This window comes from Sciurus vulgaris (assembly GCF_902686455.1).
Source record: "Sciurus vulgaris genome assembly, chromosome: 8".
Taxonomy (NCBI): domain Eukaryota; kingdom Metazoa; phylum Chordata; class Mammalia; order Rodentia; family Sciuridae; genus Sciurus; species Sciurus vulgaris.
Window position 1 is genome coordinate 73,997,795 of NC_136468.1, and position 12,657 is coordinate 74,010,451.

The 12,657-nt window shown below is 35.9% G+C and overlaps 1 protein-coding gene and 1 long non-coding RNA gene across 3 annotated transcripts in view; one reads left to right on the top strand and one right to left on the bottom strand.

The window, feature by feature from the left end:
• The window catches only part of DOCK4 (dedicator of cytokinesis 4), a 438,609-nt gene that overhangs the window by 174,552 nt on the left and 251,400 nt on the right, over positions 1-12,657 (bottom strand). The window lies entirely within an intron of this gene.
• Positions 1,291-12,652, top strand: LOC306667092. Its single transcript, XR_013765444.1, has 2 exons — positions 1,291-6,917; positions 7,085-12,652. It is a non-coding gene; the product is annotated as an uncharacterized lncRNA (long non-coding RNA).

Below are 12,657 nucleotides of genomic sequence, written 5' to 3' on the forward strand. Positions count from 1 at the left end.
CCATGTGTGCATCCAACAGAATATGTGTTTCAGGGGGCCTCTGGGAGAATTCAAATAAGCCTGGCAGGTACTCACAACTTTAAATCTGCACCCCATTTTGACCAAACTACCCCTTATCTACCTCCCCATTCACTTGAGTTGGGCAACTAAGGCAACTGAACCCCTGGAGGAGAGTCTGTCCTCCCACAGCCGGGTGGAGTAAAGGGGGTCTGGATGATCTGATGGAGGAAACTCTCTGCGCAGCTTAGGGAGACTTTATGTGCCACTACTGCTGCATTTAAAACCAAGAGGTGAGAGAATGAAGACAAACTCGCTTGTGTTCCCACCCGTCTGCCAGCAGCTACGTCTTCCTGACTCACACTCTCCACGACCCCACGTTGTGAGAGGCTCCTCATTCTCCTCCCACTTACATTCTTTTGCTTGCAAATACCCCCACTGTCACCGTCATCCTGACCATCAACAGAAACTGAGCTGTCAAACCCCAGCATGTGCCAGATATGGTACATATAACAGTCTTTCCTGCCAGAGAGAGAACTGTTCGACAGTCGTAGTGTACTACATACGCAATGCTTCCAAATGCAGACTAAGATGGATTTAACCTAATTTTTGAGATCCTGTGAGTTTTTTTCATACATCATTTTACTGGGCCTTCTCATGGAAGGATTTGCTCGAAGATACTCGTAACATTATGAGGTATGTATAAAGGAAGAAGAAGAAAAACTCAACGGTGATGAAAAAGCAAAGAGATTGTGCTATTCAGAATAGAGGCTGGACCCAGGAAAGCTGACAAGGATTCTTGTTCTGCTCAATAAGAGCCAGCATTCATTTAAGCAGTAGTACTTCTTTTTATTTTTATATACGATAACTTTTTTTCCAGTGGAGTAAGATAATGAGAAAAGAAAAGCATTTAGGGGCTTTGGAGATGTAGCTCAGTGGTACAGTGCTTGCCTAGCATGTACAAAGCCCAGTATCACCACACACACACATATTTAAAAAAAAAAACAAGCATTTAGTTAGAGATCACAAGAATCCTGCAGAAAATTAAAATTAAGGAAGATACAAAAAAGAAAGGAAAACAGAAAAGAAAAGAAAAATTGAATGTTTTATGAAAAGACCTGGATAGAGAGAGAGCAATGAAGGACAGAGAAATCCATCAATGTTCCCTGGACATCAAAAGCCATAGAGAAGGGAGAGTGCAAAAACAGAGAGGACCCACAGAGAAGGAAGTGGATGGAGGGTAGTCAGTTAGTGGAAGGGAATGTCAAAGTGATGGGAAAAACAGACAAAAATAGCATAGAGAAAAGAAAGCATCCTATAATTTTGATAGGTAATTTTCAACTTGAATATTTAGAAAAATACAGATAAAGTCTTAGTTGTAATTATTTCTTTTGTCTATCTCAGAAATAAAAATTGGTGGTGGTAGTGTGGTGTGGGAGTGGCGGGTGGTTGAGGGGGAAATGCTATGTGGAGTTGACCCAGTTCCAGAATGAAAAATGTACAGTGAAGGATTGGAAAGGCCAACTGGATGGAGGGATTGACCACAATATACTTGCTCTGCCCAAATAGTTTTCTCTTTCCATAAAGAAACTATAATACTTAACTAAAAATCGAGAAGAAAGGCTGGGCTTTCAATAAGAGAAAACAAAACAAAACAAAAACAAAGCCATGGTACTGGTGGTGAATCCACAGGGATCAGTCCACAATGAGCCACTGATTTCTATTTATTTTTCAATCAGGGAAATTCCTGATCCTATTTTTACAGTGGTCCTTAATTATCATGACCACAATCAAGAGGTTGGATAAATGAGTCACAAGAGCAAGAGGAAATAACATATTAAAACTAAGAAACTACTCATCCTTGCAAAGAAGACAGCAAATATTTAGACATTCCTTCTAACAAAGCTGAATGCATACACAGAAGACAGAAAGCAAGGAATCAAATTATGATTGCCAGGGGCTCGGTAGGAATGGGGTAGGCAGCATGAGGTAGATGAGAAGACTTGGTCACAGGGGACAAATTTCAGTTAGGGCCAATAAGTTCTGGAGACCTGCAGCTTAGCCACTATATTTAATAATGTATTCTATATTTGAAAATTGCTAAGGCTGATTTTAAATCACATTTTGTCATCACATACACACAAATATACATGTTAGCTATCTTCACTTAATCATTTCACAATGTATATATAAGTCAAAAGATCATATGTATATCATAAACATGATTATCATGTGTCCATTATACCTCAATAAAGACAGAAGAAAAAAAGACACATATTTGTTTATTTCAATTACCTGAAGATTAGCCCTATCCTTTTGGGTAAAGTCATTTATGACAGAGGGCCTATTCATAGAAGAGTTATTTTTCTTTCCATTTTCTTCCTTGTCATCCTATTTCACTATCCTGGACATTCCTGCTATCTCTGGGGGTAGTACAACTTTCAAAATTTTATCCACACACTTTACCTCCTTCCTGCCATAATTCAAAATGCTCATTATGTCCTACAGTAACTTGTGATTAGAGAGGAAAGTAAAAGAAGGTACATAAGGATATATACGACAGAGTTATTGCGCCTAAGGAATTGACAATCTAATAATGACATACCAAAAAAAAAAAAAAAAAAAAGCATAAGGTAGGATGGGTTAAGTGTAGAAAAGGAATATTGAAATAAGGTAAAAATTGTTAGTGAAAGAATTTTAAAGTTGAGGGAAGAATTTTCACAGAGATTTATGATAACCTATAAAACAAGCTGAAGAACCAGGTTAATTCTTTAATTTTTAAACTATATAAATAATGTTTGCCATCACTTTTTCTGACCCTTGATTTTAGTACCCAAAATGAACTGGGTATCAGAGAAATATTGCCCTTACTAGAAGAAATGTGATCATTAACTTGAATTTTCACACCAACCTAGATGTTTAAGTCCCAATTATAAAAACTTGATATCTAATTAAAAAAAAAAAGCATAGTCATTAATTAATCTGCAGTCTGCCACAAAACAACTAATTATTCAGAATTAAGCTCAACATCTAGAGCTTAATGTGAAGAAAGGAAAAGTTTGGTATCTGTTATACCCAATGTGGTTTATTATTTGGTAGCTCTAGTTTTACGAGAATTGAAACTCACTCTCCAAGATGGTTCCTTTTAATTTCCCAAAATTCTGTACTTTTATATTAAAAGTGGCAAACACAGCAGGATTTATAAGTAGCAGCCAAGATTAATTTTAGACTGCATCAGCCATTTTGCCACTAATGAACCAAATAACATGTAGCTGTGGATGTACAGCAACGCAAGCATGGAAAGCCATGACAAATATATGATATTATTAATTGGTGCAGTTTCAGAAGTGTATCACACAGCTGCAAGACCCTGCCTCAGTGTTCACGTCTCTGTGCTTTAGTTCCCAGGTCTGTAGAATAAAGACAATGACACCGATTCCACAAAACACCTGGCCTATGCCTGGCACAAAGGAAGTGCTCAAGAACGTTAGATGCAACAACCACTGCCACCGCCACTGTCAAATTGCACCAACTGTTCTCTTCTTATCCTTCCCTACCGTGAATATCAACAAATCAGCTTCTATCAAAAATGGCCAAAGTTACCTAAGTTCCATACAGAAAGAAAAACGTTCTTTCAAATAGACTTGCTCTCTAGCCACTAGATAAAGCCGAGTATTACAATTAAGTTCTCTCAAGATCAATGCTATGGCATGGAAGGTTTGACAAAGCTGTAACTGACCAATACAGGTAGGAGGTATATAAAAAGTAGACAGGTGTTGTGCCCAGGTATTAATAAGTCAAAGCTTTAAAGAAGTGATAAATTCAGAACCTTTGAGCAGGAGAGATAATCTTATCTTCATTTCTGTTTTTTAATTGTTAAAAAAACATTTTTTCCCCCATTTCATTTCTGTCCTCTAAATGGATTGGGTTTTCTCATTTCCCCTAGTTTCTTCATTACTTTGGAAATTATAAATTCTATTTCTGTTTTAATATAAATAATTGACTTATAGACTCTATTTACTCAATAGCTTGATTCTCTTCCTGAACAAGTCTGGGGAACTTGGATCTTTGCAATTTCAATGATGAGATATTTTTAAATTGTTGCTGTTTACCAACAATGCGTACGTAGATTTATCATCACATTCACCATTCTCTTTGCACACTCTTGTTACTTATCTTTCTTTCCTTCTAGTTCTAATTCTTTTTCTTGATGGTCATCTCTGACCAGTTATTTCAGTGAGTGTGGGCAGTAAATTCTCTGGGTTTTTACCTACAATTTTCTTTCATTCCCAGTTTTATTTTTTGTTATATTATTATTTTACAGTGCTGGGGATGGAACCCAGGGCCTTCCACATGCTAGCCAAGCACTCTATCACTGAGCTATATCCCCAGCGCCCCCAGTCACTCATTCTCACTTTTAAATATCAGTTTGGCAAGTATACAACTCAAAGTTGGCTGTTTGCCTCCCGGCCATTTTTAGAGAGAATTCCATGTCATTCTGACCACAGTAACTGATGCTGACATGACAACTTCTTTGTAGGTAATCAATATTTTCTTTCTGGGTTCTAGTTTTGGTTTTGGTATCCTAGTCTACAATTATCTAGGTATGACTTTAATTGCATTCATCCTGTTTAGTGACTTTTTCTCCTTCCCCAATTTTTTTTTTTTTTTTTTTATACTGGGAATTGAACCTAGGGGTAGTTAACCAATGAGCCACATCCCATTTTTTAAAAACATTTTATTTAGACAAGGTCTCACCAAATACTTAAGGCCTTGTCAAATTGTTAAGGCTGCCTTTGAATTTGAGATCCTCCTGCCTCAGTCTCTGGAGTCACTGGGATTACAGGTGTCAACTACCACACCAAGCTATGACTTTTGCTTCTTGATGAGCACTTGCATCTTCTGCAAAGGTAAGTTCTGCAAATTCTCAACCTTTTCAAATACTGCAGCTTTCACATATACTCTACTTGCTCCTTCTGGAATTCCTATTAGATACCTGCTTATCTTTCCATTCAATTCTTTATATCTCTTAAATGTTTATTCAGGTTTTCTGACTGGATTTTCCCTTTGGGTAGCTCTCGGGCTAATGTATTAAGTTATAATTTCAGTTAATTGACTTATTTTTCAAGCAGTGTTCATTTTCCTATATAAGCAGTCCTTTCATTTGAGAAAAATTTTAATGACAAAGAAGATGTCTAAAGATCTATTTAGTTTTCTAGGACCAATAGAATTTAAGTGCCAAGAGGGAAAGGATTATTATTTGCTTTGTTTGATATATACCTGGGCCTTGAATGATGCCAGGTGAACACATTCAATTGACAGTTTTGGTGCATTGATTTTAAAATCTCTTCATTTTTCATTATGAATCTCTTTTGATACCTTAGTCTTTACTTGAAAGTGTATTACCTCAAATTCTAGGAAGTCACGATCCTTCTGCTTTGCTCTGCCTCACTGTTGATGATCTAAGGGTTCATTATCTTTACTACTATCATCTATTATGACTTATCTTTACTGGGTGCCATTTTTTCACTGGGATCCTTTGTACCACAGGTGAGGAAGAAACAGTTCTCTATTTCTTACCACATTTTGATTGCAATTTAAATAGCATTTTCATGTGTTTGTAATAGAAGGGGGAGTTACAATAGTCAGATCCACCCTGTTTTGAAAAGCTGATTTATTTTAATATCCTAGAAATTCCTATTGTTTTCCAATAACACAGGTGTCCATGAAGTAAGAGTAATAGTGTGCCTTCAGTGCACAACTGAATGGTAATTGTAACTGGGTACATTAATCAACCTACCAAAAAATTACTCTAATTATGTAGGTATTTAAGAACTACCAATGTTACCAAAATTTAATTCGAAAATTATGCTCCAAAACTTGTATAAATGCACTAAATTAAGGCATAGAATAAACTCACAATAATGATTAAAATATTGACTTAAGAAATATAAAAAAAAAGCAGGTGTTATGGTTTGGATGTGAGGTATCACCCAAAAGCTCACATGTGAGACAATGCAAGAAGGTTCAGAGAAGAAATGATTGGGCTGTGAATCTTAACTCAATCACTGAATTAATCCCCCGGTAGGGATTAATCAAGTGGTAACTGAAGTGGTAGGGTGTGGCTGGAGGAGGTGGGACTTGGGGACGTGGCTTTGGGTATATATTTATATCCGGCAAGTGGAGTCTCTTTCTCTCTGCTTCTGATCTATGAGCTGCTTCCCTCTGTCACACACTCTGCCATGATGTTCAGCCTGACTTTAAGCTCCAAGGAAAGGAGCTGGCTTTCTATGAACTAAGACCTTTGAAACTCTGAGCCCTCAAACTTTTCTTCCTCTACAGTTGTTCAGATGGGGTCCTTTAGACACCGAGGTGTAAAATCTAACTTAAACAGTGTGTAATATGTATGATTGTTTTTTCTTTTCATTTTTCCGAGTTACTACTCAAGTGTAGAAGGCAAATTATAAGATACTAAAATATTTATTCTAAAAATACATGTGCTAAAAACATCTGTACTAAAAATAGGTGTACTAATAGTACAAAGGGATTTTCATGAGGACTCTAACAGTCATACTACAAATCAGAAGTAATCACAAACAAATCCTAAATTGAAGTATTGGCATAGAAAAGGAAAAACACATCTGAATACAGATATATTCCTTATTTCCTCAATTAAATAGGGATTAACATTTATTATCAATCCTTTATTTCCTCAATTAGAAGTTTCAAGAAGTTTGATGAGTAAGCTGCAATGGTTCTTTTTCATTTTAAGCATTTAGAAAAATACACTACACTAAGAAAAGGCCAAAAAAATTGCTTCATGTTACTTTTTCTCAAAATAAATATAGTTAAATGGAGAACCCTGAATTAGGCTATTCATTTCAACTCGAAAGCTTTAAAAAACTCTTTTCAAAAAATAGGCCTTGGGGTGGGGGGAAGGGAAAAAATAACAGAATGAATCAAACAACATTACTCTATGTAAATTTATGATTACACAAATGGTATGCCTTTACGCCATGTACAAACAGAAGAACAACATGTATCCCATTTGTTTACAATAAAAAAAATACATTATTAAAAAAAATAGGCCTTGCTGAACAATGATTTTGGTAGTGACACAGAAAAACAATTGGCAGGATACTTATTAGAGATAATTCTAATAGTCTAGGTGAAAAATAATAAGGGATTAAACTTAATATCATAAACTATTACAGAAGAGATAACTAATCTCAGCAGGTTTCCTTGAGACCACAGAGATCATGGAAATAAACCAATATATAAAACCAGTATCTCCCACACCCCCATCTAATTCATCCTTCCCTTCTTATTAGTTAAGACTGTAATTCTGAATCTTCAGGCCCCTTACCTTCTAAATACCTTTGAAATTCTCTGTTCTAGGTTGTGTTAATTTTTCTTCTAAAATGAATATCCAAGCCTTTTATTTTGGTACCTTATAGAAATATTCATAAAAAATTCATATTCTTCTTTCATAATCCTACTTCTAAGGCATTATTTTAAAGATATATTCCAAAACACAAGAGCCATTCCTCACATTATTATTTAACAAATATGAAAAACTTGAAAGCACTCATAAGTCTAATAATAAGGATTAGACAAGGGCATTAGGGCCTTAGACCTCCAAGCCAGGAAAAATTATGCAAGCGCCTCAGGATTTGAAAAGTTTTTCAGCTTCCACTCTCCTCTTTGATTGGGCATTGGTAAATAACAGAAATGATTGTGAGGTGTACATCTCTTACCTGAGGGTATACATCTTATTGTTGTTATTCATTCATTTGTCAAGCAGATACTTACCAAGTGTCCACTAGTCATTAATCATAGAACATTTAAAAATGTAACTAGATTTAACAATTTTAAAGTAGAGCAAGCATATGTTAAATAGTTTGAATTGTACAAAAGGTCCTGTTATTGAAGGAAATATACTCCCTTATCCCACTTCCTGAGTTGTTTTTAGAATTAATCAATGTTTACAATTTCTTGTATATCCTATCAGAATTTTCTTCCTTTTTATTGTGAAAATAAAGCAGAGACAGCAAAAATAACAAAGGATAATTGGCTATAGAAGGCATTTCTGAAAAAGTAACATTCAAGCTTTGAAAGAGAAAAGAGGGTAAAATAAAAAATGGAGAGCTAGTACTTTAAGTACAGGGATGATCATGTGCAAAAGTCTCACAACAAGAAAGAGCTTAGAGTTATGAAGAAACAAGGCCAGTGTATCTGAAGCCAGCAGAGTCAGGTGTGGTCAGAGGGGAGACAGGATAGACAGGCAGCAGTTATGGAGGCCATGATAAAGTACGCTATGCTTTATAAATGTATGCAAAGAGAACCTCCAGGGGAATTCTCAATAAAGAGAACATGAAACAATTGTCATTTTAGGAAAGTACACTTGATGTTGCCTGAAAAATGATTCTGGGAAGGGAAAGAGCAGAACTGATGAGCCTAGTTAATGGTTATTGCAGCTTTGAAAGCAAGAGGTAACAGAGGCTCATGCTAACAGTTGCAAAAGAAATAGGGAAAAGTGGGCAACAACCAAAAAAAAAAGTTCTATCTTAGAATATAAGAAGTCATATGTCATGATGTTACATTAGATGTGGGGGATAAGAGAAAAGGAGGATGGATGGACAGTTTCCGATGGTCTGATTTCAGAAATTATAGAAGATAGGGCTCTGTACTGAGATAATTTAATTAAAAGAAGAAAGGAAGAAAAAATAAGTCACTGATAACTGTCTTTTATAAATGCATGAACAGCTTTAGTGCTACTCTTGTTTTTCATAAGGGTTTGGCTTATTTTCTGGTAATAAATACTTGTTTTCAGTCTGGGAAGAACTTCCCTCAGTATTTCGTACAAGGTAGATAGGCTAGCAACAAATTCTTTCAGTTTTTTTGTCTGTCTGGAAATGTCTTTATTTTGCCTTGAAAGTTGAAATAAAATTTAAGATTTTTGGTTAAAAGTTTTTTTTTTTTTTCCCCTTTCAGACTTCGAATCAGTCATCCTATTATCTTCTCACCACCGTTGTTTTATATGAGAAGTCAAAAGACAAACTTACTGGGCTTTCGAGGAATAGTATCCGTCTTGCTGCTTTCAATGAGATTTTGTTTTGTCTTTCATCATTTTTACTAACATGTGGTTGAGTGTGCATCTCTGTTCCTCATGCTCAGAGTTGTTGAGCTTCTTGGATTTGTGATGTTTTTATCAAATTGGTAAGTTCTGGAAGTCTGAGGCCAAGGTGCTGGCATGGTTGGGTTCTGGTGAGGGTCCCTCTCAGGTTGCAGTCTATTGTCTTCTCACAATGCTCTCACATGGAGGGAAATGGGCAAGAGAACTCCCTGGGGTTTCTTTTACAAGGGTACTAATGCTAGTCATTAGCACTCCTTCCTGATGATCTAATTACCTCCCAAAGGTTCTACCTCCTATTTCCATGATAGTGGGGGTTAAAATGTTAACATATGAATTTTGAGGAGGGACACAAACATTCAATCCATGGTAGATAGTAACCTCTGGAACTTTCAGCTTGTCTCTCCCAAGTAAAATCTCTACCTTATAAGCAAATTGGGGTGATGGCAATCAGGGCCCCAATATTGTTAGCCTTCTGCCTCTGAGGCAGACCCTCTGCACTGAGCGGGAATTGGATAGAAGAAGGGAACTTCCAACCTCTCAGCCACATTTGCAGGAATTCAGTCCCTGTATCTCCAAGCTTGTGGGGGCCGGGGGAGTGAGGAAGGCCCTATCCCCTCCTGGTGAGATACTGGGAGCTAAGAGAAGTGGGTGCCCCATTTCCTTGGCCACACCTGCCTGGATTGGAGCTTCCATCATGCTGAGCTAAAGCAGGCAGGAAGGAGGAAGTGGGTTATAGTACAATTGCACTTACAGGATTTAGTAGTCATTCTTGAATGCTTGTTTCTTCTTTGGCTCTATGCTCTTAGGAAAATTTCTAGATTCTAATCCCCTTTTAAATATAATTTTCAACAATTATTGTTGTTTCATTCTGGAGCAGGTTGCTCCAGCTTCTCACATCACATTCTGTAGCAAACTCAAAATACTACCTCTGGACAGTACCTGCACACTTTGTATGTGTTTGGAAGGTGAGGGCTAAGAGCAAAACTCAGTTGGTAGGATTTCTAAGCTTGTCCTACAAAATCACCAACATCCTGAGCTCAGCAAAACTTTCTAAAGATGGTATTATTAGATTATTCAGAAAACATCTTCAATAAAACCTATTCATTTCTGAAATACCTAGGACTTCAATATTATTAAAGCAAGACTTTTTACCTCTATTCACTCCTAAGTACTTGATTTTCAAACTTAATCATCTAAATTTTACTTTAGGCACTGGAATACTATGAGTTAAAACTGTAACTTAAGGTAATGGACTTTTAAAATAAATACACTAGCAGCTACATATCCTATTGGAGTCCAATTCAGAGACAGAGAAAACTTTCATAACTACCACAGTAAATCCTGGCTGGATCTGGCAAGGTGTTTACACTGGGAAGTCAGACAGGCCCCTGAGTCTCTGGAGCAAAGAAACAAAAGGAGGGCGAGTATTTAAAGGCATGGTGTGAAGTGAGACAACACTGTCGGAAAATGAGTCAATGGGCAAACATCAGAGCATCTGGAAGAAACCAGAGTGTAGAAATGAGCCAGGTTAGGTAATAAAATCAAGATGGCCACATGGGAACAGTGAACAACAGCGTGCTGATCACGGGACAGAGGAGGCCTGCTTAATTCAGCAGGACCAGATTATCAAAATTACAGCTGTCCTTTAATACTATCATCTTGCAGATCTAGATATTTATGTCATAAATGTTGCTCCTGTTCAAATATGGATATGCAATTCCTCTTTCACATGTACTTTATAAGTCATTTTAAAATGAAAATAAAGAATAAAAGAGAAGAAAAAGAACAACAGAAAGACAAAGGGGAAAATAATATTCTTCCATTCTTCTTTCTTAATAGTTCCACTTTGATTTCTGACTTTCAGTCTGTATTACTGATTTGTGAATATGCCTATTGCTTCCTTAAAGTAAATAAACTCTTAAAAATATAATTTTGGTATCACTGAGGATGATTCAAAGGGTCTGACAATTAGATCACCTTCTGATCATTACCTCCCTGACATCTTTGAATTGGATAACCTTATCCATTGGGATACCTACCTCTTAGTATTTTTTAAAAAATGATAAACATAAACAAATAATCTTGTGATTATAACTGTCAGTCCACAGATCTTCTAGTACCAAATTTCACAGTTTTGGGAAGGCTTTCATGTTTTCACTGAAGAAGTGATTAGACCACAACTAAGAGTCATAAAGAAAATAAGACCAGAGCAATACATGAATCACTGAGTGTCAAATGAAGGAATATAAGAGACAGCTGAAATTAATCACTTTCACTGAGTTTTACTCAGAAAAGAATTTACTGGCCAGAGTTGAGAGCTGGAGAAAAGCCCATCCAGATTTGGTGGCAGCTGTAATTGCAGGAGCAGATGAGACCATTCAAAGGATTTAACATTTCCCTTTTGACTAATGTAGAGATTTCACCTATACTTTCATCATTGTTCTGATTTAGGATTGTCATGGTTAAAAAGGTTTTGTGTATTTGCTCATTTTTCTGTAAATATTATTACCTACATGTATTTCTTTTTTCATGGACTCAAGTGCCTACGAATCCACTGGTGGAAAGCCATTTCATAAGAATGTGTTTATAGAGAGAGAGAGCTGGGGGGAGGGGTTGCCCTCCTTATGTCTATGGGAAAACAATATCCTTCTCTCAGAAAAGAGTCCGGCAGAGAAGAACCTGAATAAACAGGTCTAACTACATTTCCACCAGTTTATTACTATTACAAAATGCATTATTGTTTGACAAACCTGGTATTGAAATATAGTAAAGTATATTTCTTCTAACAAAGTCTTCCTTGGCATATAAAACTTACATTAAATACATCTGTATGCTCTTCTCTTACTAATCTGTCTTGTGATAGGGAAGTCAGAAAAGATCTCAGGATGGGCGAGGAGATGATATATCCCCTCTATTAGAAAATCATGTAATTCACTAATTTTTTAAAAAATGAATTAGAATACTACCATATTCACATATATTTTAAACTTACTGAAATACTTCTATGTACATACACACACATATATATATAAAAATTTTTAAAGAGTATTCCTACTGATTATATCAAAATCAGAAAAATGTAAATAATTTAGAAAATAACATTAAGCTCTAAACACTACTGCTATTCGTTTATAACTTGGGTTAGTTTTTCTTAAGACTACATGTGGCTTTAAAGAATAGAGTATAACTTAATATCATGTTTTGAAACATTTTTTTCTTTAGTCATTAGAAGAGAAAAGGTTTATAAAAAAGAATTTAAAAGATATGACAACCACATGCAGTATAGTCTGGGTTTTCTTTTATTATTAAAATTGTCAAAATTTTAATAAGGTCTGAACACCATTATACCAATGCTAACTTCCTGATTCTAATCATCATACTGTGGTTGTATCACTATGTTCTGAAATAAGTAGAGGTAGAGAGGTGATTTGTTCTCAAACAATTCAGGAAAATAAATGCAGGTATGTATGTAGAATATACATGTGAACATGTTTATACACTCACACACATACACACACATACAC